The sequence below is a fragment of the Simochromis diagramma genome, unplaced genomic scaffold (assembly GCF_900408965.1).
Source record: "Simochromis diagramma unplaced genomic scaffold, fSimDia1.1 OVJJ01000293.1, whole genome shotgun sequence".
Classification (NCBI taxonomy): Eukaryota; Metazoa; Chordata; class Actinopteri; order Cichliformes; family Cichlidae; genus Simochromis; species Simochromis diagramma.
The window spans coordinates 6393416-6420571 of record NW_024386801.1 but is presented as its reverse complement, the minus strand read 5'-3'; the positions used below and the strand labels follow the sequence as shown (position 1 = coordinate 6420571).

At 40.6% G+C, this 27156-nt stretch overlaps 1 long non-coding RNA gene across 2 annotated transcripts; it reads right to left on the bottom strand.

Annotated features, from left to right (window-relative positions):
* On the bottom strand, positions 1-25982 carry LOC120729629. 2 transcript variants are annotated; one of them, XR_005694965.1, is made up of 3 exons: positions 24331-25982; positions 11181-11478; positions 1-265 (listed from the first exon to the last, which is right to left on the bottom strand). It is a non-coding gene; the product is annotated as an uncharacterized LOC120729629 (long non-coding RNA). The 2 variants fall into 2 exon arrangements; XR_005694964.1 differs by lacking the exon at positions 1-265 and having other exon boundaries at positions 10433-11478.
* Between the last annotated feature and the right edge of the window lie 1174 nt (positions 25983-27156).

The window sequence follows — 27156 nt, the reverse complement described above, 5'->3', positions numbered from 1 at the left end:
CGTGTCTGTCATTGAACCAAAGGTCTGTAAGAAACACTGGCCTGGTCTTCCTGCCGGTGTTTCCTGTGCAGGTGGATATGGAACAACCAAAGGATTCTGTCAGGTATGTTTTCTGTGATTTCAGTGGAAACTTGTGTTCTGTTGACAAATGTATAGAATATAATCTGACATATTAAAATCCTCACAGGGTGAGGTAATACCAGGATGCTCTGTAGAATCCTGACCACTTTGTCATGGGAATTGATCGGCTGCTGACCGCAAGGCACTGCAGCGGGTGATATAAACAGCCCAATTATTCCACCATTTATACTGGCCTTATCTGTATTTATACATGTAAATGGTAAACGGCAAATGGACTGGTTCTTATAGAGCTACTCTTTCTACTGTTCTTTACACAACTTGTGCATTCACCCATTCGCACAAGCACATTTTTCTAGGTGCTTTCTAAGTAACATTCACACACACTGTGTGAATGTCGGAGATGATCTGCTCTACCACCTGAGCTACAGCCACCCCGTGTGTGTTGACAATAAACTGAAATCCTAATCCTAAAATGTGGATCGTGTTTTGGGTCTGCCACTTGAGGATACACAGAAATAAGCCATGCTGAACAGATTTCCACATCTTTTCATCTCATCACAAATGCCTCCAAGATACCTGAAAAGCTTCTGTTTCATTTTATATGGAGAAATAAAAGCTAATATTTAAAAACAGTATTTTGTTTAATGCTAAAAGAATCTGGTGGTTTGGAAGTTTAAAGTTTGAGACGTTAAAGTTACACGGTTAACTACTGTAAGGAACAAAAAGACACTGTTAGGAACTCTTTCTCCAAACACATCCTTCATTTGATACATTAAATGATGCATGAATTCTACTAATTCTATTCTACTACATCAGTCATGCGTGATAAGCACTGTTGATGATTCACCAGCAGGATCGTTTTACGCTGAAATCATTTTGAAGTCAGGACGGTGTGTGGCCACAAAATAAATGATTCATATCAAATGTGTTAAACCTAAAGTAAGAAGCTCATTTTGGAAATGTGAGGGGGGAGAAAGTGGAGACGTTTGACTTCAGATGTTTGGTGTAAAAACAAGGCTCTCAGGAGACTACTCGAATACTGTAACTCTGTGAGTACAGTAATGGAGTATTTTTACTTTGTTACATCATTGATTAACATCATTCAGCCTTTTAATATCATTTATTTAAAAAGACGTTTGTCTGTCTGTGTGCGTGATGCTCTGCGAAGCGTCCTGAAACAATGGAAAACTATCCACATCTCTCATTTTCAGCGTCTCGTTTGATTTCTGATGCAGTACGCTCATTTGGCCACACAGCGGCGCTGCTGACTTGTTAAATAGCTCAGCAGAAACATTTCAAATTATTTCATTCAGCATTCGTTTTGTGTCTCACTATGAAAACGCCTCATGCGTGATCTCATCAGAAGCTCAAATGCCATTACAGCAGCCATAAGTGACGCCCATGTCAGGAGCGACAAGTTTCTGGTCACCTTCTGGTGTGCTGTATACAAAAGCCAGCCGGCCCTCATAGATCCAGTTAAAATTTTTATTTTATCTTAAAATATCTGAAAAGCTGGAGCTGCTTTTATTTGAACTCATTTATCACAAAAGAGAAAACACATTAATAGAGGAAAGGGGAGGACGAGTCACAGATATCCTCGGTCCTGCTATGTTTTCTGAAGCGTCTCATTCTGTGGCTTGGAGCCACTGCTGGATGAAACACAAGTCGCCTTTTCAGGAATGGAAGAGAACCTGCTTTAATTTTGCAGCTGTAACTTGGAGTGTTTTACAACAATTTGTCAGCAGCTCCACAGCGACAGTCGAGCTCCCTGGCTGCATAAAAGTCACTTTTTTTTTGTGCCTTTTTTAGGTTGTAATTTGTACTCACACTGCTGCTTGGCTAAAGTAGCAGCTAACAGAAAAGACACACACACACACATTTTGTTGCTGTTTCTCCCTCTCATGTTAACTTTGGGCAGAAAAAACAGGCTATGCGGTCAATCAAATTTAACTTTCAGTTGATAAGGCAAAAAAACTTGAGATAAAATGATCATAATGCAACATTTTGTTTTATTATGCTGTTAGTGGTTTGTCTTTCAGTGCACCGTTTCCTAGCTGCACTTCCTGCCAGGCTGTAGAAGGTTTGCTATAGAAACTAATAGTGTCAGTTGAATTATGATTATGGTACAAAAATTCCCTTGTCAGAGGAAACTTTCAATAAATCTGACTTTTGTCCAACAAATTACTATTTTTCATCTGCCTCCATCTCACCCTATCTCTAGCATCCTCCCACATCACACCAACCCTCTGTCCTCCTTCATTCACAAACCTCCTCTGAGGTTGTCTTCTTTTACTCCTGCCTGGCAGCTCCATCTTCAACATCCTTTGACAATCCTTCCTCTGCACATGTACAAGCAAGCTCAACTTTGCCTCTCTAACTTCAGACCACCAAAGCACCCAACCTGAGCTGTCTATTTACTTGTACTTGCTTATAATCCTGTTTCTCCAGGTCTCTGATAAACAATAATCATAGCATCTTTAAATCTGTAACCTCCACACACACACACACACACACACACACACACACACACACACACACACACACACACACACACACACACACACACAAAGAGGTTATTCATACTTTCATAAGGTGAGAGGAAGAGTACACGCTGGACAGGTCATCAGTCTGTCCGCTGTGAGGCGGCACAAAATCTGAATGCTGCTGAGTTTAGACGTGTGAACTGCTGTGGCTCTAAATGACAGAACACTCATTAAAGTTATGAGATGTGTTCTGCACAAGAGTCCTGGTTCAGTGGTGAGGTACACCCACCTCTGACCTCTGTACTGGTGATATATATCACGCCACTACAGTGTAACCTACTATAATAATGCTGTTGACATGTGGTCACTCTACAGGACATGCTCACATAGTTAACAAATATGCATGCTCCTGCTCAGAGGTAAACCAGGACAGCTACATTCCTGGGCAGAGTGAGACCATTAACCTTTTTCCAAAGAACTAAATTTAATCTAGGCCGTTAACTTTTAATTTTAGCATGTTGGTGAATTTTAAAGCACAGAGGCTTTCATTTCTGAGAAAACATTTTCTGCTGTTTGACAGCAGCGGTTTGAAAGCTCAGTACGCTCCCTTGTGTTCAGGGCATAGACCCCTGCCTTTCCCTAGATTTACATTTCACCTTACTTTTGCACAGCCTACTTTATCTACTCAATGAATATAGTGTCTACCCTTCTCTTATCCCCCTTTACACTGAAACAATACATGAGAAACATTTCACTGAGACTCTGGATGGGACCTGATATTAAATTGTATCAAGTATGTGTTGGTTTATAAGCTAAGTTGCATGAAAAATAAAAATTAAAACCACCTGAAGCTGCATCGCTGTATCACTTTAGTAAAAGTTCATGCAAAACCATAGAGAGAAGCTGTGCCCTGAAATGAGGCGCCATCTGATGGTTAAACGTGGATCTCAGGCTCAGAAAGGCCCCTGCAAGATTCTGGGTGGAGGCTGGACCTTTAGACAGACAGGCTGTGTCTGAGTCCTCTGCTGCAGTCCAGTTTGTTTACTCCAACGCTTCACTGGCTGATGAGCTGAACAAGTTTTGTGCTCGCTTCGATGCTGCAGCAATTAAAACAATTAAAACAACAACAAATGGGCCTGATCTCCGACAGCATCGAAACGGCCTACCTGGAGGAGATTAGGAACCTGGAGACCTGGTGCCAGGAGAATAACCTCCTCCTAAATGTCAGCAAGATTAAGGAGCTGATCGTGGACTTCACTACAAAGCAGGTGAGGAATTACAAGCCCCTCATCATCAGAGAAACGCCAGTGGAGAGAGTGGACAGTTTCCGATACCTGGGTGTCCACATCCCTCAGGACCTGTCATGGTCCTGTCACAGCACCAAGCAGGACAGACGAGATCTGCAAAGAGTGGTGCGCTCGGCCGAACGCATCATTCAATCAGAGCTCCCTGACCTGCTGTCCATCTACACCAAGCGGTGCAAGACCAAAGCTAGGAAGATTATGATGGACCTCTCCCATCCCAACAATGGACTCTTCTCACTGTTGAGGTCTGGGAAGCGCTTCTGCTCCCTTAAGGCCAAAACAGAGAGAATGAGGAGGAGCTTCTTCCCCCAGGCTATTCGGGCCCTGAACCAGGTGTTGGGCTGGACTCTCACACACACATCACATCACTATAAGACTGGACTCTCACACACATCACATCACCACACGCACTCTGGTTTTTCCAAGCGCTGTTCCTGACGCTTCCCCAGTCACTCTCGGTCAGCTCCCCTGTAGCACTGCCTTTTATTGTGGTTACATGAATATGCATAGTTTCATTAACATTTGGCATCTTAAACAAGCATATATGTGAACAAATAGTACCAGTCTGTGTGTACGTGTAGGTATGCGTGTGTGTGAATGTGGGTATGTGTATGTGTGTACATGGGTGTGCGTGTGTATGTGTATGTGTCAAAAGGTGACCCTGTGAAGGCTCCCCAGAAATGCTGACTCCAGGGAGTCCAGCAGTTCACCTAAACAAAATGCTCTTGTACGTCAACAGATAAAGAGTGGGTGTCCTCCTATTCTACATATCACAAGACTAGATGCCCTGCGCATGAACTTAAGAATGTGTAGAGTGCACCCAGATCCTTAGCAGACCTAAATAAGGATGAGACATTTTATCAACATAGAAACGATTATATACCTGTAGACATAAATGATTACATGTTGCTAAGTACAAATGACAATTCAAAAATATAACCCTAACAAAACATAACATTTTTAATCATCATTGTAGGTCAGTACCAGTAACAGTAACAATGATTTATTTTTACTTTATTTTATTTTTGGATGAATGGCCAAAAAGAACATCGCACATGGTGTGTTTCTGGCCATAAAGGCAATTTAATAACCAAATAACCACTGATATGAGCACTAAAATGATCAAAATTTATACACTTGGTGCAAGGGGCTACTGTTCCAATCCTGGAGGTGCGCCTTTTGCACCTTGTTCTCATTTTATTGGTGGGGTGTGGGTCACACTCTGGTTCAGACTAGTGTATCCTGAGATCAATGGCAGAAGTGGCTGAGAATCAGGGATGTCTTGCGGTTGCTGAGGTCACCAGCATCTGCCCTAGTTCTTCCAGGATCACGCTTCATTTGTAGGCTGTAGAGGACTCCCCCACTTCAGTGAAGTTATTTCCGACGGGACAAAGGCATTGCATTTCAAGACATCCAGGAGTTTGGAGAAAAGAGCCAGCAGCTAGTTTTCCTTCAACAACTCGAGGTGCTAACATCCTCTCTAGGTTATCCAAGCTGTGTTTGTGCCTATTGTAGTCCAGGATTGCTTCTTGCTTCCAGGCTTCCTCTTTTGCCCATCACTGACTGCTGGTTCCCTGTGTGTTGTGCTCAAATGAAGCACATTCCTCTGTTGCTTTGGCATGTGGGAAATTGCCGTAGTAGTTTTCGTGAAGCCAAAGACAGACGAAAAAATCTTCCTCTGTTGCAACTCGAGGGAGGGAGGTAGCTCTGGGTTGTTTCCCCTGTGCCAGTTTTCATCTGAGGAGTCCCTCTGCCAAGGTGACCGAAGTAAAGACATTGTCCCTGGAACTCCTCTGTCAGTTGGAGTCTGAACTGCTTGCTCTTTTTCACTACCTGAGAACTTCTAGTGTTGTCATCCAACATGCTATGTATTGCTTTATTCTGGTGTAGGCTCACATCTCCACTTTATCTATAATCCTCCAAAGCTCACATCCTTGCCTCTCGTGCAGGTTTGTAAGGGTGCACAGCAGCTAAAAGATCTCCTTTGTTTTAAAAAAGTCAAAAGTAGATCTCAGGCTGCTATTGCAGGGAACTGCATACAGGGTGAGCCCTGGTTTGATATCAGTGGGCACACGAGATTGTAGAGCAGTCTCTCTTCAGTAGTGGGACCCACACGGTTTTCCTGTCATGAGGGATACACTCAGTCGCCAGCTCCTTGTTCTCAGAAAATGCTCCTATGTTCTTTTCCATCAGCTGGTTGGCCTCCACCTACATGCCCCCCAACCCCAATCTCCCCCAAAGAAGAGGATTCAGGAACTAGCTAGTGCTCATCATCAGTGGTGATGCAGTCAGCCTCTCTGACCAGATCATATAGACAGTGCTTGAAGCAGTTATGACCTTCTTGCCATATTGGCAGAATAAATGACCTGGAAGCTGTTGCACTGTCTGCACCTGTAAACTCCAGGACACGTTTACAAACAATTTTCGTTGTTATTTGCGCTGCAGCTGCAGGTTAGGGTGGAGTTACTGTGTGTGTGTTTACAAGTAGTTTTAAACCTTGTGATCCACAAAACAGCATAACAGTAAAAGAAGAATTGACTGCGTTACAGTCAGTGCGGGAGCGGCGGCTTTGCTCGTGCGCGATTCATTTGCAGTTTGGACGCACGTGAACATCTCCTGCCCTGATAGCGGCTGGAGGAGGACTATCCTCCGCCTGTGAGCGCTTTGGCACGAGCGAGGTGCCCACGGCAGCACCCGCTGCTTGTTGAGAGTACAAGCAACAAGCGCTTTCACGTCAAAAGTCGTCATAAATAAGCCTCCAATAACACCAGAAAAAGCCGCCAGATTTGTCGCTAGTCGCTTTTTAGAAACAAAAAACGACGCTAAGGGGGGTTTGAAAACTCTCTAAATATAGCGACAAAATCGCTAAGTTGGAAACACTGTTTGGACTGTTTTCAGGGTATTTAAAAAAATTCAAAACAAAACAAAACCGTGCGTCACAATGGGTATTCTCTGAGTATGCGCAGAATTACGCACAGCTGTCATGTGATCCTGTGATCGAACAAAGGATCAAAGGCTCAAAGAGCGCTGACGTCAAATTCGCAGCCACGAAAGTCTATAAATACCCCCTCTTCACCTTTGCAAACACAGTTTTACTTGGAACATTTTCAGAAACATCGAGTTGTGTTTAGCAAACCAGAAACCTTTCAGAAAGGGACTATTTTAAAGTTAAACAATTAAGCAAACATTTTTTCTTGTCGACACTTTGCATTAAGAGTTTAAAGAAATGTCAAACGAAGCATTTAATAATTCACAGTCTGACGGAGAGATTCGAGAGGAATCACAAAGACTGTATGGGTTGATGGAGAGACAAATACCTGACCCTATGGAGCTTCAAATGAAAATTCAACAACTCCAGTTGGAGTTGAGCACCCTAAAGCTCAAAAAGAATTATTATAAAGATAATTTCCATCAGTCAAGAGATGAGCTTAAACACATGAAGGCTCAGGCTAAAGAAAATCAGACACAGGTGGAATCTCTGGAGGCTAAACTCCAGGAGCAGGAAAAGAACGTTCAGACAATGCACCATGACTTTTTGGAAAAGACGGAATCTCTCATTGAGCAGAACAGCAGCATTGCTGCTCAGTTGTCTCAGATTGAAAGTGAGAGAAACGAGCAAAAAAAAGAGAACGTAGATCTCAAGGACTCTTTAGAGAGACTTGATCAGGAAGTGGGAGAAGCTCACAATAAAACAATAAAAAAAGAAGAGATAATAGAAAAACAATATAGGGAAATATTTCAGAAGACAGAACTCACAGTTGAGCTGAAAAGAGAAATTTGTACTCTTCAGCGTCAGGTGAGACAGGCACAGTCACAGGTGGAATCTCTGGAGGCTAAAATGCAGGAGCAGGTTAGCACCATTCAGAGGATGTGCCGTGACTTTCACAAAAAAGAGGAATATCTCCTTAAGGAGAACAGCAGCATTGCTGCTGAGATAAACAAATTAAAAACAGCGAACACAAATCTCAAGAAATGTTTAGAAAATCTTGAGCATCAAGAAAAGACAACAGAAAGTCTGACACTGCAAATATTTTGGCTGGAAGAAAAAGTCAAAAAGCAAAATTTCAAGATTGTTCATAACGAAGATCTCATAGATGAACTTTATGAACATCTTAAAATGAAAAGAGAAATAATTAATAATCTTAAGGATGAGCTGAGAAGGGAGGAGGAAGAAAAAATATTAGCTGTTGTTCACAACATCACTGGTGAACCTCTGCAGCTGGAGAATCTTGCTCCTGAACCCGAGGAGCTTGTTTCTCCTGTCTCAGAACCATCTACTGATGTGGTCCTGACACAGGAGAATCTTGCTCCTGAACCCGAGGAGCTTGTTTCTCCTGTCTCAGAACCATCTACTGATGTGGTCCCGACACAGGACAATCTTGCTCCTGAACCTGAGGAGCTTGTTTCTCCTGTCTCAGAACCATCTACTGATGTGGTCCCAACACAGGAGAATTTTGCTCCTGAACCTGAGGAGCTTGTTTCTCCTGTCTCAGAACCATCTCCTGATGTGGTCCCGACACAGGACAATCTTGCTCCTGAACCCGAGGAGCTTGTTTCTCCTGTCTCAGAACCATCTCCTGATGTGGTCCTGACATGGGAGAATCTTGCTCCTGAACCCGAGGAGCTTGTTTCTCCTGTCTCAGAACCATCTACTGATGTGGTCCCGACACAGGAGAATCTTGCTCCTGAACCCGAGGAGCTTGTTTCTCCAGTCTCAGAACCATCTCCTGACGTGGTTCCGACTAGTAGTGGTTCATGGCGTCATGGTGCCAAACGCCTACTTAAAATAGGTTTAGGTGTTGCCGCAGTAGGCCTTATTATACCTGCAGCTTACTGGGGCTTTTCAAAGCTTAACAGTTAACAGTTATTGCCTATTTAACTCTGTCTGTGGCCTCCTTGAGCCATATTGCTACCTTGATGATCGATTAGTCCCTTTTTAAAGACTAGTAATGATGGACTGCTTTTCATCCACAGTCCAGAAAACCATACGTTGTTCATGTTAGCTAAATGTTGCTCATGTTCTCTAACTTGTGCTCTCATTTTTCTTTTCTTTTGCCTCTCACCCCCCAACCAGTCGCGACAGATGGCTGCCCCTTCCTGAGCCTGGTTCTGTCAAAGGTTTCTTCCTGTTTAAAGGGAGTTTTTCCTTTCCACTGTGCCTAGTGCTTGCTCACAGGGGATCATTTGATTGTTGGGGTTTAACTTGTTAAAAAACATAACAAATTAGGTGAGGGGTTCACATAATAGAGAGCACAACAAAAACTACAAATTTTTAAAAAAATTTGTTAGTTGCAAATCAAAATAAAGACAACAGTTTCTGAAAAACATCTCTTACGGCTCTGTTTATTTGCTTAAATGAACACTTGTATTTTTTGTCATAGAAGAATATACATTGTCTTAAGTATTTAATAATTTTAAATTTAGCCCTGCGCTGCGTGAGATAAACTGAGATGAGATAAACACAGACGGCTGTCGGCCTGGCGAGGGAAAGTTCCTCTTCAACCTCCAAACTGAACCCAGTTTGTTACTCGCAGCATCGCAAAATTAGACACAGCATTTTCTTAGAGTCTGGTTTAAGTCCTGAAATGACATCTCCTTACCTATCACGGTTCTGGCTCAGTTTGACCCAGTATTTTGAGTTGTTATGTTTTGGTGTGTTTTTGCATTATGGATTGTTTTCTTATTCTGTTGTGGTGCTTTTGTTGGTTATGATGATGATGATGATTATTAATCTATGTTTTAGTTATTCTTGTTTAGGGATTAGTTCTTAGGTTTTGTGTTCTCATGTTTTTTGCTGGTTTAGTTCAGTGTCTAGTCTGTCTCTCTCTGTCCAGTCCGTGTCTTAGTTTAGTGTGTATTGTTTCCTGTTTTATTTTGAAGGATTGTGTCTTATGTCAGTGTGTCCAGCTTCGATCCCCTGACTCGTTAGCCCCAATCTCTCCCAGCTGTGTCTCCCTCCTGTTTTCCATTCCCTGATTACTTCCCTGTGTATATTAGCCCTGTGTTTGCCCTTGCTCAGCGCTGCATCGTACTGTCGGATGTGTGTTTTATACTGTGTTCAGTATTTTCGTGTTCACTACCCTTGTTCAGTTCATGTTTTAATTTCTCCAGCAATAAAGTTGAGGTTTTGAGTTACAATTCTGTGTTTGAGTCTTGCATTTGGATCCTCATCTCCGCCTGCCCGCACACAGAGCCCTGTATTTAAAATTCAACTCTTACCTGGACTCTGCTGCCTTTCTGTCTCTCTCGCTGCCTTGTAACGCACCATCCCCCTTTTGACATTAGATAATGGTAAATCAAACCTGCATTGCAGAGAGGTTGGCATGACAGGAAGACGAGATGATAACGATAGACCAGCGTTCAAACTAAGACGCGTGATGTATAAAAGTCTTTCTACTGAGTAAAGGACAGTTTGAGTTTCCTGCTGGCACCATGCACTGTCTTCACAAGTTTCTTCTTTGTTTTCTACCATGTCTACAAGGCATCAGTGTGAACATCCAATATACCTGATTTATCTTACGGCTGTAAACGGCACACTAACTTTATCATCTTCTTCTTTTTTTAATTTACCAGAGTTTTCAACAGGAATTATTCATGGAACAAAAGCTCCGGACAACTCGATACCCTACATGGGATCAGTTCAGAATAACAAGGGTCAACATGTCTGTGGAGAATTCCTCATCACTGAAGACTTTGTGCTCACTGCTGCACACTGTGACCGGTTGTGAGTTAGATTTCCTGTTCATGAAGTTCATCCAAAAACAAACTTTTTCAAACTTGTGTTTATTGATCAGATCACTCTAAGTTATTGATAAGGCAGATGTTACTTCGAGGGAAAATAAAACACAATTAAGTGCAATAGCATCAAATAAAAATGACCTTTGACTTCTGACAGCCGTTGGTTACAGCAATGCTGACATTAACCTGCTTGTGACGATTGCCTAATGAGAAATAAAGATATCAGTTTAAAATTGTTGACATTTTTAATTCCCTCTCAATGATTACTCACACAGTGACCGCACACACTGATCATCCCAAAATAAAGATTGAGAGAAAATGAAATCCATGAAGGATACGAAAACACTGAACATGCTAATGACATCATTGAAAGCAGCATCAGTTTCATGTGATGTATTTGTAGAATAATTATATTTTTAAAAGAGTTTTTACATGAAAATGTGTTTCTATTTTTTACTTCATGTTGTGTCTCCAGTTGTGTGTGAACGTTCGATTAGTTCACAGAGTACAAACAATTCAGCCTCCACGTGCTGAAATAAACCTAAAAGAAAATCAAGTGTTTCAGGTGGCGAACCTGTTGATGAGCCGACGGTGGTGGACGTGTCTGTCATTGAACCAAAGGTCTGTAAGAAACACTGGCCTGGTCTTCCTGCCGGTGTTTCCTGTGCAGGTGGATATGGAACAACCAAAGGATTCTGTCAGGTATGTTTTCTGTGATTTCAGTGGAAACTTGTGTTCTGTTGACAAATGTATAAAATATATATATATAATCTGACATATTAAAATCCTCACAGGGTGAGGTAATACCAGGATGCTCTGTAGAATCCTGACCACTTTGTCATGGGAATTGATCGGCTGCTGACCGCAAGGCACTGCAGCGGGTGATATAAACAGCCCAATTATTCCACCATTTATACTGTCCTTATCTGTATTTATACGTGTAAATGGTAAACGGCAAATGGACTGGTTCTTATAGAGCTACTCTTTCTACTGTTCTTTACACAACTTGTGCATTCACCCATTCGCACAAGCACATTTTTCTAGGTGCTTTCTAAGTAACATTCACACACACTGTGTGAATGTCGGAGATGATCTGCTCTACCACCTGAGCTACAGCCAGCCCGTGTGTGTTGACAATAAACTGAAATCCTAATCCTAAAATGTGGATCGTGTTTTGGGTCTGCCACTTGAGGATACACAGAAATAAGCCATGCTGAACAGATTTCCACATCTTTTCATCTCATCACAAATGCCTCCAAGATACCTGAAAAGCTCCTGTTTCATTTTATATGGAGAAATAAAAGCTAATATTTACAAACAGTATTTTGTTTAATGTTAAAAGAATCTGGTGGTTTGGAAGTTTAAAGTTTGAGACATTAAAGTTACACGGTTAACTACTGTAAGGAACAAAAAGACACTGTTAGAAACTCTTTCTCCAAACATATCCTTCATTTGATACATTAAATGATGCATGAATTCTACTAATTCTATTCTACTACATCAGTCATGCGTGATAAGCACTGTTGATGATTCACCAGCAGGATCGTTTTACGCTGAAATCATTTTGAAGTCAGGACGGTGTGTGGCCACAAAATAAATGATTCATATCAAATGTGTTAAACCTAAAGTAAGAAGCTCATTTTGGAAATGTGAGGGGGGAGAAAGTGGAGACGTTTGACTTCAGATGTTTGGTGTAAAAACAAAGCTCTCAGGAGACTACTCGAATACTGTAACTCTGTGAGTACAGTAATGGAGTATTTTTACTTTGTTACATCATTGATTAACATCATTCAGCCTTTTAATATCATTTATTTAAAAAGACGTTTGTCTGTCTGTGTGCGTGATGCTCTGCGAAGCGTCCTGCATTAGAAACAATGGAAAACTATCCACATCTCTCATTTTCAGCGTCTCGTTTGATTTCTGATGCAGTACGCTCATTTGGCCACACAGCGGCGCTGCTGACTTGTTAAATAGCTCAGCAGAAACATTTCAAATTATTTCATTCAGCATTCGTTTCGTGTCTCACTATGAAAACGCCTCATGCGTGATCTCATCAGAAGCTCAAATGCCATTACAGCAGCCATAAGTGACGCCCATGTCAGGAGTGACAAGTTTCTGGTCACCTTCTGGTGTGCTGTATACAAAAGCCAGCCGGCCCTCATAGATCCAGTTAAAATTTTTATTTTATCTTAAAATATCTGAAAAGCTGGAGCTGCTTTTATTTGAACTCATTTATCACAAAAGAGAAAACACATTAATAGAGGAAAGGGGAGGACGAGTCACAGATATCCTCGGTCCTGCTATGTTTTCTGAAGCGTCTCATTCTGTGGCTTGGAGCCACTGCTGGATGAAACACAAGTCGCCTTTTCAGGAATGGAAGAGAACCTGCTTTAATTTTGCAGCTGTAACTTGGAGTGTTTTACAACAATTTGTAAGCAGCTTCACAGCGACAGTCCGGCTCCGTGGCTGCATAAAAGTCACTTTTTTTTGTTGCCTTTTTTAGGTTGTAATTTGTACTCACACTGCTGCTTGGCTAAAGTAGCAGCTAACAGAAAAGGCACGCACACACACATTTTGTTGCTGTTTCTCCCTCTCATGTTAACTTTGGGCAGAAGAAACAGGCTATGTGGTCAATCAAATTTAACTTTCAGTTGATAAGGCAAAAAAACTTGAGATCAAATGATCATAATGCAACATTTTGTTTTATTATGCTGTTAGTGGTTTGTCTTTCAGTGCACCGTTTCCTAGCTGCACTTCCTCCTTCATTCACAAACCTCCTCTGAGGTGGTCTTCTTTTACTCCTGCCTGGCAGCTCCATCTTCAACATCCTTTGACAATCCTTCCTCTGCACATGTACAAGCAAGCTCAACTTTGCCTCTCTAACTTCAGACCACCAAAGCACCCAACCTGAGCTGTCTATTTACTTGTACTTGCTTATAATCCTGTTTCTCCAGGTCTCTGATAAACAATAATCATAGCATCTTTAAATCTGTAACCTTGAGCCGATTTTTGAGTCGTGCGACCGTTTTGGCGATCGGCCCGATTTTGGCCTTCATCGTGCGTCGTGCATCGTATAGTATACGTGGGGTAACGAGACGCGATTAACACCTTACGACCAGCTCCCGATCATCAATCGCTTGGTCGTGAGGATTTCAAACCTGTTTGAAATCCTCGCGACCGTCGTGAGGGTGTCACCGCAGTTTGTCACACTGCGCACGCGCAAACACAAATGTCTGCGAAAAAGACGGTGCAGCACGGCTGTGCAGTGTGTGATCTGGACACAAGCGATGGAGGCACAACTTGTAGAACTTTGGAAAGCTCATCCGAGCCTTTTCAATGTGGCCTCACAAAATTATCACGACCACAACAATCGTGAAAATAGTTGGATCTACACTGCTGCTCAATCACAGCTGCCTCATCAATGTTTTTCATTAGCAATTTAGCAAAGTTGATGGTGGTGGTGTGCGTGTCTGTGTGAGTGAAAGACAGAAAGGGAGAGCAAGCGACAGAATTTCTGTTATAACCTTCATTTTATGTACGCACAGTGTGAGCACTCAGGTCGCATCAGAGCATCGGGCCGTATAGTGTGAGACCCTGCATCGTGACCTATGAACTTCTAACCCCTGCGAGTCAACCGTACAGTTTGAGCAGGAGCTGAATCGCGCGACTGAAAAAAATCGCACAGTGTCTGCCCAGCATTAGGCAGGTCAGTTCCTTATTAAAGAGGCCAAGGACATCATGTTTCTATATCATCTCTCCCCTGTTAGACCCTCTTACCCAAAAAACACCAGCCAGTTTAATGCTCAATCTTTTTACCAGCTTAAGTAAATTATATTGCACAACTTCCTCACCAATAAAATAATATTTACAACATGAGTTTGCCTTCCATGTAAGGTCCACTTCGATGGCAGTAATGGAACTTGTAGAAGGGATATCTAATGCTATAGATAATAAGGAATATACTGTTGGTGTTTTTATAGACTTAAAAAAGGCGTTTGATACAATTGATCATTCTATATTAATGAATAAACTAGAGAGATATGGCATAAGAGGGTTAGCATACAAGTGGATGAAAAGTTACCTGGATGACAGATATCAATATGTCGAATTCAATAATGTAAAATCTAAGCAGTTGAAGGTAACTTGTGGTCTTCCTCAGGGCTCTGTGCTGGGCCCTAAATTATTTATATTATATATAAATGACATATGTAATGTTTCCAAACTGTTAATATGTGTATTGTTTGCTGACGATACCACTCTGTACTGCTCAGGTAAAAACCTAGAACAGCTTCTGACTACAGCGGAAAAGGAGTTAAATATATTAAAAAACTGGTTTGATGTAAATAAGTTATCATTAAATATAAAGAAAACAAAATTGATTATTTTGGCACTAGACAAATGAAAAATGTATCTAAAATAAGGGTTAATGGAATTGAAATTGAAAGAGTGTACGAAAATAAATTTCTTGGAGTGATTATTGATGATAAGCTGAGTTGGAAGTCTCATATAAACCATGTGAAAACAAAAATGTCAAAAACCATTGCTATTCTCTATAAAACAAAGCATGTCCTGAACAAAAAAGCATTATACACACTTTATTGTACTCTGTTGCTTCCATATATGACTTACTGTCTGGAGATATGGGGTAATGCTTATAAAATGAACACTCTTTCTATTTTCAAGTTACAAAAAAGAGCTATAAGAATTATAAACCAATCAAACTATATAGAACCAACTAACATTTTGTTTATTAATCTGAATACCCTGAAATTTTATGATTTAGTTGAATATAAAATGGCACAGATAATGTATAGAGCACAAAATAACTTACTTTGCCCCAGTACTCAGAAGCTGTTCAAAGTCAGAGAGAGTCAATATGACTTAAGGGGAACAGATTTCTTTAAAAAAAAACAAGATAAGGACAAATATAAAGCAGAGATGTGTTTCTGTTAGAGGAGTTAACCTGTGGAATAGTTATGACGGTGATTTAAAAAGGTGTAGTTCAATTACCTTGTTTAAAAATATGTTTAAAAATAGAGTATTAGAAAAAAATATATATATCAAGAATGAAAAGAGCAAAAAACAAACAAACAAACAAACAAAAAAACTCCTGATTCTTTTGCTTTGATGTAGTTACTTATCAAAGGTGGAAAGTTTTGTTTTTTTTCTTGTTTGTTTTGTTTTTGCTTTGTTTTATTATTTGCTTTGAGCCCTGTGTACAGGAGCTGCATGCAAAAAGATCTTTTGTTAAAAGGGTTGGCGTAATAAGCAAATGCTTCAGCCAATACCTTTTGATTAGCCTTGTCTCATGCTTTCTTGCTTTGTGGTAGATCTTTGTTCTGTCTTCACTGAGATATTTGAATCAATCAATCAAATCAAAATGTGCAAAAGGATCGTGTGTTTTCAGTTTATTTTGGGGATATTGCCCTTAAATTGAACTCATGCTTACAATGACAGGATGTAAGCACAGAATGTTCTGTATGTGTAACTTGGAAAAAAGGGTTTGTAAAGGAACGCTTTTTGGATTCACTACTTCTGCTCAGAGGTGCTCTTTGGATGGGATACTTTTTTTTTTTTTTTTTTAAACAGGTTTTGTTTTGTTTTTTCGGCCCACTGGCCTTCCTCAGGAAGTCGATTTGTTTTGTTTTGCTTTTTGTTGTTTTTTGTAAATGTGCATATGTTTCTATATAATGTTAAAAGATTAGTTTGGACCTTTAGAAGTCTGGTTCTGTGAAATAGTGCAGTGTCATCACGCATAATTTAGACTAGTCGCTTGACTGCAGAAACATGACTATGATCTCTTAGAAATTTATAGATATCTAAATTTTGATCATTTGGAGTTAAAGCAGACTTGTAAATATCCAAAGTAACCCTTTGGGTCTTAAAAAAGATGCTTCACCACCATGTATTAAAACACAAATACACACACACAAACACGAGCCCCGTTTGATTCCTCTTCATTTACCAGGGACACTGTTCTGTACTTCTGCCTGGTTACTGGTTTGGGCTTAGATGCAGCAGGGTATGCATTGCATAATGATGAAGTCTAAATTAACAGTTAGATAAGATAAGATAACTATTTGTAAATGTTCATTTTTATGCAGTCAAATGGAAAAAAGTGGTCAAAATAGTTTATATTTTACTTGTCATTGGAAAGAGTTTGTGCAATACTGCAGAATGTTATCTAGCACAATTTTGTAAAATACATATTTTACTGATTTGTTTGTGTTTTATTACTTCCATACAATTGTGTTTTGAGGTATTTTTAGAAAAATGAAAGTATTAATTACATTTGAGCAAACAATGAATATTGTAATGAGTGGTAGTGATAAATACAATGTGTATGTAGGTTAAGTTCATTGCTAATAAAAATGAAGTGTAAGATGTTTAACTACATTGCTGTCTGTATTATTGATGAAGTCCTAAATTATCACCTTTAAAGTGGTTGTGCTAATAACATCATGTGCAGTAAGACAAGCATGGAGAAAAGCTCTGACTGGGAGAGGCTGTGAATAAATGATATAGAATAATCCTTGAATTGTCCCACAAGGGGAAATTTGGATGTAACAGTAGCAAGAAAGACACATACGAACAAACAGTACACGAGACAGAACTGAAACACACACAATTTTTACATATTTACCTTAAGAACAATGCTTACCAAAAACAAAGTACTGTACTGTTATTAAATTAAATACAGATAAGAGGCAAACCCAGGTTGTAGTGTGAATCTGAATCAACATTAAGATTTAAGAGATGGATAGACGGTGGTAGAAAACTGAGAACAGGTCACAGTTTTTTGGCTTTTTTAGGTTGTAATTTGTACTCACGCTGCTGCTTGGCTAAAGTGGCAGCTAACAGAAAAGGAAATGCTGGAAACAGGCTGAAGATGAGTCGGGGAATCTGTCATATAGCAAGAATATGTCTACAATTCTAAGATGATCTGTCCCACTGGAGGTCAAACACAGTTCGTCTCATTCACAGGAGGTTCAGGCTGAGTTCTGATCTTTCTTGCTCAAGCCATTTTTACTCTGTGGTAATCCATCAGTATGGTCTGTGTGGTTGCAGGATTTAGCTGGTGGGCTTAGCGGATTATATTCACTGTGAGGTATGAATACACATGTGACGTGACACACAGCACAACACATGGCACACTCTGTTAGGTCTGCGCTTCCACAGGCCCCGCTAATTTAGAAACTTATTCTCATTCACGAAAGGAGGACTATCCTCCGCCTGTGAGCGCTTTGGCACGAGCGAGTCGCCAGATTTGTCGCAAGTCGCTTTTTAGAAAAAAAAAGACGCTAAGGGGGGTTTGAAAACTCCCTAAATATAGCGACAAAATCGCTAAGTTGGCAACACTGTTTGGACTGTTTTCAGGGTATTTAAAAAAATTCAAAACACAACAAAACCGTGCAACTCAATGGGTATCCTCTGAGCATGCGCAGAATTACGCACAGCTGTCATGTGATCCTGTGATCGAACAAAGGATCAAAGGCTCGAAGAGCGCTGACGTCAAATTCGAAGCCACGAAAGTCTATAAATACCCCCTCTGCACCTTCGCAAACACAGTTTTACTTGGAACATTTTCAGAAACAGCGAGTTGTGTTTAGCAAACCAGAAACCTTTCAGAAAGGGACTATTTTAAAGTTAAATAATTAAGCACACTTATTTTTCTTTCGACACGTTGCATTAAGCTTTTAAAGAAATGTCACGAGAAATAGTCAATAATTCACAGTCTGACAGAGCGATTCGAGAGGAATCACAAAGACTGTATGGGTTGATGGAGACAGAAATACCTGACCCTATGGAGCTTCAAATGAAAATTCAACAACTCCAGTTTGAGTTGAGCACCCTAAAGCTCAAAAAGAATTATTATAAAGATCATTTCCATCAGTCAAGAGATGAGCTTAAACACATGAAGGCTCAGGCTAAAAAAAATCAGACACAGGTGGAATCTCTGGAGGCTAAACTCCAGGAACAGGAAAAGAACGTTCAGATAATGCACCATGACTTTTTGGAAAAGACGGAATCTCTCATTGAGCAGAACAGCAGCATTGCTGCTCAGTTGTCACTTATTGAAAGGGAGAGAAACAAACTCAAGAAAACTTTAGAGCCTCTTGAGTACCAAGAACAACAGTCACAGGTGGAATCTCTGGAGGCTCTGCAGCTGGAGAATTTTGCTCCTGAACCTGAGGAGCTTTTTTTTCCTGCTTTGGAACCACCTGTGGTCCCGACACAGGAGAATCTTGGTCTTCAACCTGAGGAGCTTTTTTTTCCTGCTTTGGAACCACCTGTGGTCCCGACACAGGAGAATTTTGCTCCTGAACCTGAGGAGCTTTTTTTTCCTGCTTTGGAACCACCTGTGGTCCCGACACAGGAGAATTTTGCTCCTGAACCTGAGGAGCTTTTTTTTCCTGCTTTGGAACCACCTCCTGACGTGGTTCCGACACAGGAGAATCTTGGTCTTCAACCTGAGGAGCTTGATTCTCCTGTCTCAGAACCATCTCCTGACGTGGTTCCGACTAGTAGTGGTTCATGGCGTCATGGTGGCCAAACGCCTACTTAAAATAGGTTAGGTGTTGCCGCAGTAGGCCTTATTATAGCTGCAGCTTACTGGGGCTTTTCAGTGCTTAACAGCGATTGCCTATTTAACTCTGCCTATGGCCTCCTTGAGCCATATTGCCACCTTGGTGATCGATTAGTTCCCTTTTAAAGAGTAGTAATGATGGACTGCTTTTCATCCACAGTCCAGAAAACCATACGTTGTTCATGTTAGCTAAATGTTGCTCATGTTCTCTAACTTGTGCTCTCATTTTTCTTTTCTTTTGCCTCTCACCCCCCAACCAGTCGCGACAGATGGCTGCCCCTTCCTGAGCCTGGTTCTGTCAAAGGTTTCTTCCTGTTTAAAGGGAGTTTTTCCTTTCCACTGTGCCTAGTGCTTGCTCACAGGGGATCATTTGATTGTTGGGGTTTAATTTGTTAAAAAACATAACAAATTAGGTGAGGGGTTCACATAATAGAGAGCACAACAAAAACTACAAATTTTAAAAAAATTTGTTAGTTGCAAATCAAAATAAAGACAACAGTTTCTGAAAAACATCTCTTACGGCTCTGTTTATTTGCTTAAATGAACACTTGTATTTTTTGTCATAGAAGAATATACATTGTCTTAAGTATTTAATAATTTTAAATTTAGCCCTGCGCTGCATGAGATAAACTGAGATGAGATAAACACAGACGGCTGTCGGCCTGGCGAGGGAAAGTTCCTCTTCAACCTCCAAACTGAACCCAGTTTGTTACTCGCAGCATCGCAAAATTAGACACAGCAATTTCTTAGAGTCTGGTTTAAGTCCTGAAATGACATCTCCTTACCTGTCACGGTTCTGGCTCAGTTTGACCCAGTATTTTGAGTTGTTATGTTTTGGTGTGTTTTTGCATTATGGATTGTTTTCTTATTCTCTTGTGGTGCTTTTGTTGGTTATGATGATGATGATGATGATGATTATTAATCTATGTTTTAGTTCATCTTGTTTAGGGATTAGTTCTTAGGTTTTGTGTTCTCGTGTTTTTTGCTGGTTTAGTTCAGTGTCTAGTCTGTCTCTCTCTGTCCAGTCCGTGTCTTAGTTTAGTGTGTATTGTTTCCTGTTTTATTTTGAAGGATTGTGTCTTATGTCAGTGTGTCCAGCTTCGATCCCCTGACTCGTTAGCCCCAATCTCTCCCAGCCGTGTCTCCCTCCTGTTTTCCATTCCCTGATTACTTCCCTGTGTATATTAGCCCTGTGTTTGCCCTTGCTCAGTGCCGCATCGTACCGTCGGATTATGCCTGTGTGTTTTATACTGTGTTCAGTATTTTCGTGTTCACTACCCTTGTTCAGTTCATGTTTTAATTTCTCCAGCAATAAAGTTGAGGTTTTGAGATACAATTCTGTGTTCGAGTCCTGCATTTGGATCCTCATCTCCGCCTGCCCGCACACAAAGCCCTGACATTTCCAGCATAGAAGCATTCACAGTAGTGATGGCCAAATGAAGCTTTCCGAAGCACTGAAGCTTGTATTGAAAAATGGTTCATTACTCGAAGCTTTTCAACACAGTCCTCTCCGGTGACATCTGGTGGCGAATATTTTGAAGAGCAGCTTGAATCTGCAAAATGAAACGGACTGCTCAATCATCACTGCTCACTCAAGAGTGGAGTTCTCTCTGATATTGGGCCACCGTTCCGTTGCTTTGAACATGTAATTGGTTTTGTTTTCTCGATTGGGGGGCTGAAAAAAATGTAATGCGTATTTGCGTAATACATTTTGATCAATAAACTTTCCCTATTTAAACATGCACTATGGTGTGGCCTTTCTTTGCTCATAACTCTTTTATGTTGGTAAATACAATAAGTGAGCAACATATACAATATACATATGAGACTGCACAGCACATTATGGAGTATGCCCCTGCTGTGAAGTCCTGCCTCCATCTACTTGTCATTTAATCACTGGACAGCTGGACAGGTTCATACAAAATATTAGATGAGGCCAATTGTCCTATACATATTTTTGACCTAGGGGTGGGATTGATTGTGAACTGGAAAGGGAAAATGCTTAGGGGCTGAGTACGGCTGCATCGTTACTGATTTGTAGAATCATTTTGATTCAATTTGATTGGAATCTTGAAAGTTTTGCCTCAGTCAGAAATATTACAATTCTGGTCATATATCAGTATATATCCATAATTTCGTATCTATTAAAAGAAAGCTGACACATGTGAGACTTAATTAGAGATGTAAACAGAGAGTTATGAACCTGCAGCTGCAGAAGCCAGCGAAAAAAAAAGAGGCAAACACAGCGCGGACCCGACGACGCACCAAAATCTGACTCTGACGCGTCGGGTCCGCGCTCTGTCTTCACGTTTGTATGCAGAATCCGTAAACCTCCCAGGTACTGTTTTAGCTGTATGGTGTTTGACGACATGTTGTGAGGTTTAACCTGATATGCTGGCGTTTCAGGCATAATAACGTTAATTTACAAATCGACACAGGATTGTAATGAATCAATATCACTTTATTCAATTTAGCATGGATTGTAATCAGAAAAGCGATAATCAAAACCCACCTCTAATCAAGAACTTGCAAAGTAAAAACATGATCTATGTCAGGTAGCCCTTTTGTTATTTACAGTTAAAAAGTGGATTAGTGTTACTGTGTGCTGGCTGAGTCTGTTTCTTTTCTTAGAAATAGTTTCTCCTGCCTTGGAGAAAATCCACTTGCATGGAACAGAAGAGGCTGTGGAGTGCAGGAACTACACTGCAAGCTGGTAGATATGCAGGTATTCCTGGGTCTGCAGACTATCACCTAAAAACAATAAACAAAATGATTTTCTAAACTGTGTAGCAATGTAATGTACGTATAGTGTCAAATACATTTTTGTAGTCTTCATTAGCTTTAATTCACATTGGAAGTGTTCCTAAAGTCATATGCTGTAATGATATCTACATTATGAAAACATGATTTTGGACATTTCAGGTTTTTCACTTCGGCAGATAAGATGAATTGAGCAAAATCAACTCAAAATATTCCCACACGCCAGAACGTCCTCTTTTCCTCGCTGGCTCCATATCTGTCAGTGGAATGATCACCTCTTCGCTCTATGTCACCATCAACACACTCCACGAATCCCGTGGATGATTCACTTCCTTATATCCGTTTGAATCAGGTACCGAAGCAGTTACGTGCGTAATGAAGCTTCGGACGTCACTGGTCACGTGACTTTTGCCAAACGAAGCAAGCCTCGACACAGTGCTTCTGAACCAGTGTGTTGTTTTTTTTCGACACACGCTCCGGAGCGTCAGCTTCAAGCGGGCCATCACTAATTCACAGTCATTACACTGTATGTACACTATATGTGAAAAAAAGAAGAAAAACAGGAAGCCAAATAAGAAATACTTCTAAGCAGTAGAAGGTTGTTGACAGTAGCAAGCTACAGGTCTCTCAGTATCTTTCAATATTGCTCTCCCTGAGAACCCTGTGCACAGCTAGGTTTAAGGTATTCTCAGGTATTAGAATTTACCACATTTAAGTATACTGACATAAGTAAGTTGGTGGAAGTTTCAGGTGACCTCCTGCAGCTTGCTGGAATTCTTGTCTGGATTGCCTAAGCAAACACTTGCTTAGTTGGCAACAAGATATCAAGTTAGTGGGGCACCTGAGACACACTTTGTCTAATTAATTGCAGTGTTTTGCCATTCTCAGTGAGAGATGAGAGGCCTTATAAGTGGGTTTTGATAACAATGTCCCGGGGGTACAAGCTGCAGTTTCGTCATCGATCTCACCCTTTTCAGAGAAAGTGACTTCTGTCACAATCTGTGAAGACACTGGGCTTGTCATAGGAAATATGCTACTGGGCAAAAGGGCTATCACAATAGTGCAATCAGAACACGGGATTAATGAACAAGTAATACACAAGATTAATACTGTGTGCAGTATTTTCGTGTTCACTACCCTTGTTCAGTTCATGTTTTAATTTCTCCAGCAATAAAGTTGAGGTTTTGAGTTACAATTCTGTGTTCGAGTCTTGCATTTGGATCCTCATCTCCGCCTGCCCGCACACAAAGCCCTGTATTTAAAATCCAACTCTTACCTGAACTCTGCTGCCTTTCTGTCTCTCTCGCTGCTTTGTAATGCACCATCCCCCTTTTGACATTAGATAATGGTAAATCAAACCTGCACTGCAGAGAGCTTGGCATGACAGGAAGTCGAGATGATAACGATAGACCAGCCTTCAAACTAAGACGCGTGAAGTATCAAAGTCTTTCTACTGAGTAAAGGACAGTTTGAGTTTCCTGCTGGCACCATGCACTGTCTTCACAAGTTTCTTCTTTGTTTTCTACCATGACTACAAGGCATCAGTGTGAACATCAAATATACCTGATTTATCTTACGGCTGTAAACGGCACACTAACTTTATCATCTTCTTTTTTTTTTTTAATTTACCAGAGTTTTCAACAGGAATTATTCATGGAACAAAAGCTCCGGACAACTCGATACCCTACATGGGATCAGTTCAGAATAACAAGGGTCAACATGTCTGTGGAGAATTCCTCATCACTGAAGACTTTGTGCTCACTGCTGCACACTGTGACCGGTTGTGAGTTAGATTTCATGAAGATGTTCATGAAGTTCATCCAAAAACAAACTTTTTCAAACTTGTGTTTATTGATCAGATCACTCTAAGTTATTGATAAGGCAGATGTTATTTCGAGGGAAAATAAAACACAATTAAGTGCAATAGCATCAAATAAAAATGACCTTTGACTTCTGACAGCCGTTGGTTACAGCAATGCTGACATTAACCTGCTTGTGACGATTGCCTAATGAGAAATAAAGATATCAGTTTAAAATTGTTGACATTTTTAATCCCCTCTCAATGATTACTCACACAGTGACCGCACACACTGATCATCCCAAAATAAAGATTGAGAGAAAATGAAATCCATGAAGGATACGAAAACACTGAACATGCTAATGACATCATTGAAAGCAGCATCAGTTTCATGTGATGTATTTGTAGAATAATTATATTTTTAAAAGAGTTTTTACATGAAAATGTGTTTCTATTTTTTACTTCATGTTGTGTCTCCAGTTGTGTGTGAACGTTCGATTAGTTCACAGAGTACAAACAATTCAGCCTCCACGTGCTGAAATAAACCTAAAAGAAAATCAAGTGTTTCAGGTGGCGAACCTGTTGATGAGCCGACGGTGGTGGACGTGTCTGTCATTGAACCAAAGGTCTGTAAGAAACACTGGCCTGGTCTTCCTGCCGGTGTTTCCTGTGCAGGTGGATATGGAACAACCAAAGGATTCTGTCAGGTATGTTTTCTGTGATTTCAGTGGAAACTTGTGTTCTGTTGACAAATGTATAAAATATATATATATAATCTGACATATTAAAATCCTCACAGGGTGAGGTAATACCAGGATGCTCTGTAGAATCCTGACCACTTTGTCATGGGAATTGATCGGCTGCTGACCGCAAGGCACTGCAGCGGGTGATATAAACAGCCCAATTATTCCACCATTTATACTGGCCTTATCTGTATTTATACGTGTAAATGGTAAACGGCAAATGGACTGGTTCTTATAGAGCTACTCTTTCTACTGTTCTTTACACAACTTGTGCATTCACCCATTCGCACAAGCACATTTTTCTAGGTGCTTTCTAAGTAACATTCACACACACTGTGTGAATGTCGGAGATGATCTGCTCTACCACCTGAGCTACAGCCACCCCGTGTGTGGTGACAATAAACTGAAATCCTAATCCTAAAATGTGGATCGTGTTTTGGGTCTGCCACTTGAGGATACACAGAAATAAGCCATGCTGAACAGATTTCCACATCTTTTCATCTCATCACAAATGCCTCCAAGATACCTGAAAAGCTTCTGTTTCATTTTATATGGAGAAATAAAAGCTAATATTTACAAACAGTATTTTGTTTAATGTTTAAAGAATCTGGTGGTTTGGAAGTTTAAAGTTTGAGACATTAAAGTTACACGGTTAACTACTGTAAGGAACAAAAAGACACTGTTAGAAACTCTTTCTCCAAACATATCCTTCATTTGATACATTAAATGATGCATGAATTCTACTAATTCTATTCTACTACATCAGTCATGCGTGATAAGCACTGTTGATGATTCACCAGCAGGATCGTTTTACGCTGAAATCATTTTGAAGTCAGGACGGTGTGTGGCCACAAAATAAATGATTCATATCAAATGTGTTAAACCTAAAGTAAGAAGCTCATTTTGGAAATGTGAGGGGGGAGAAAGTGGAGACGTTTGACTTCAGATGTTTGGTGCTCTCAGGAGACTCCTCGAATACTGTAACTCTGTGAGTACAGTAATGGAGTATTTTTACTTTGTTACATCATTGATTAACATCATTCAGCCTTTTAATATCATTTATTTAAAAAGACGTTTGTCTGTCTGTGTGCGTGATGCTCTGCGAAGCGTCCTGCATTAGAAACAATGGAAAACTATCCACATCTCTCATTTTCAGCGTCTCGTTTGATTTCTGATGCAGTACGCTCATTTGGCCACACAGCGGCGCTGCTGACTTGTTAAATAGCTCAGCAGAAACATTTCAAATTATTTCATTCAGCATTCGTTTTGTGTCTCACTATGAAAACGCCTCATGCGTGATCTCATCAGAAGCTCAAATGCCATTACAGCAGCCATAAGTGACGCCCATGTCAGGAGCGACAAGTTTCTGGTCACCTTCTGGTGTGCTGTATACAAAAGCCAGCCGGCCCTCATAGATCCAGTTAAAATTTTTATTTTATCTTAAAATATCTGAAAAGCTGGAGCTGCTTTTATTTGAACTCATTTATCACAAAAAAGAAAACACATTAATAGAGGAAAGGGGAGGACGAGTCACAGATATCCTCGGTCCTGCTATGTTTTCTGAAGCGTCTCATTCTGTGGCTTGGAGCCACTGCTGGATGAAACACAAGTCACCTTTTCAGGAATGGAAGAGAACCTGCTTTAATTTTGCAGCTGTAACTTGGAGTGTTTTACAACAATTTGTAAGCAGCTTCACAGCGACAGTCGAGCTCCCTGGCTGCATAAAAGTCACTTTTTTTGTTGCCTTTTTTAGGTTGTAATTTGTACTCACACTGCTGCTTGGCTAAAGTAGCAGCTAACAGAAAAGGCACGCACACACACATTTTGTTGCTGTTTCTCCCTCTCATGTTAACTTTGGGCAGAAGAAACAGGCTATGTGGTCAATCAAATTCAACTTTCAGTTGATAAGGCAAAAAAACTTGAGATCAAATGATCATAATGCAACATTTTGTTTTATTATGCTGTTAGTGGTTTGTCTTTCAGTACACCGTTTCCTAGATGCACTTCCTGCCAGGCTGTAGAAGGTTTGCTATAGAAACTAATAGTGTCAGTTGAATTATGATTATGGTACAAAAATTCCCTTGTCAGAGGAAACTTTCAATAAATCTGACTTTTGTCCAACAAATTACTATTTTTCATCTGCCTCCATCTCACCCTATCTCTAGCATCCTCCCACATCACACCAACCCTCTGTCCTCCTTCATTCACAAACCTCCTCTGAGGTTGTCTTCTTTTACTCCTGCCTGGCAGCTCCATCTTCAACATCCTTTGACAATCCTTCCTCTGCACATGTACAAGCAAGCTCAACTTTGCCTCTCTAACTTCAGACCACCAAAGCACCCAACCTGAGCTGTCTATTTACTTGTACTTGCTTATAATCCTGTTTCTCCAGGTCTCTGATAAACAATAATCATAGCATCTTTAAATTTGTAACCTCCACACACACACACACACACACACACACACACACACACACACACACACACACACACACACACACACACACACACACACACACACACACAAAGAGGTTATTCATACTTTCATAAGGTGAGAGGAAGAGTACACGCTGGACAGGTCATCAGTCTGTCCGCTGTGAGGCGGCACAAAATCTGAATGCTGCTGAGTTTAGACGTGTGAACTGCTGTGGCTCTAAATGACA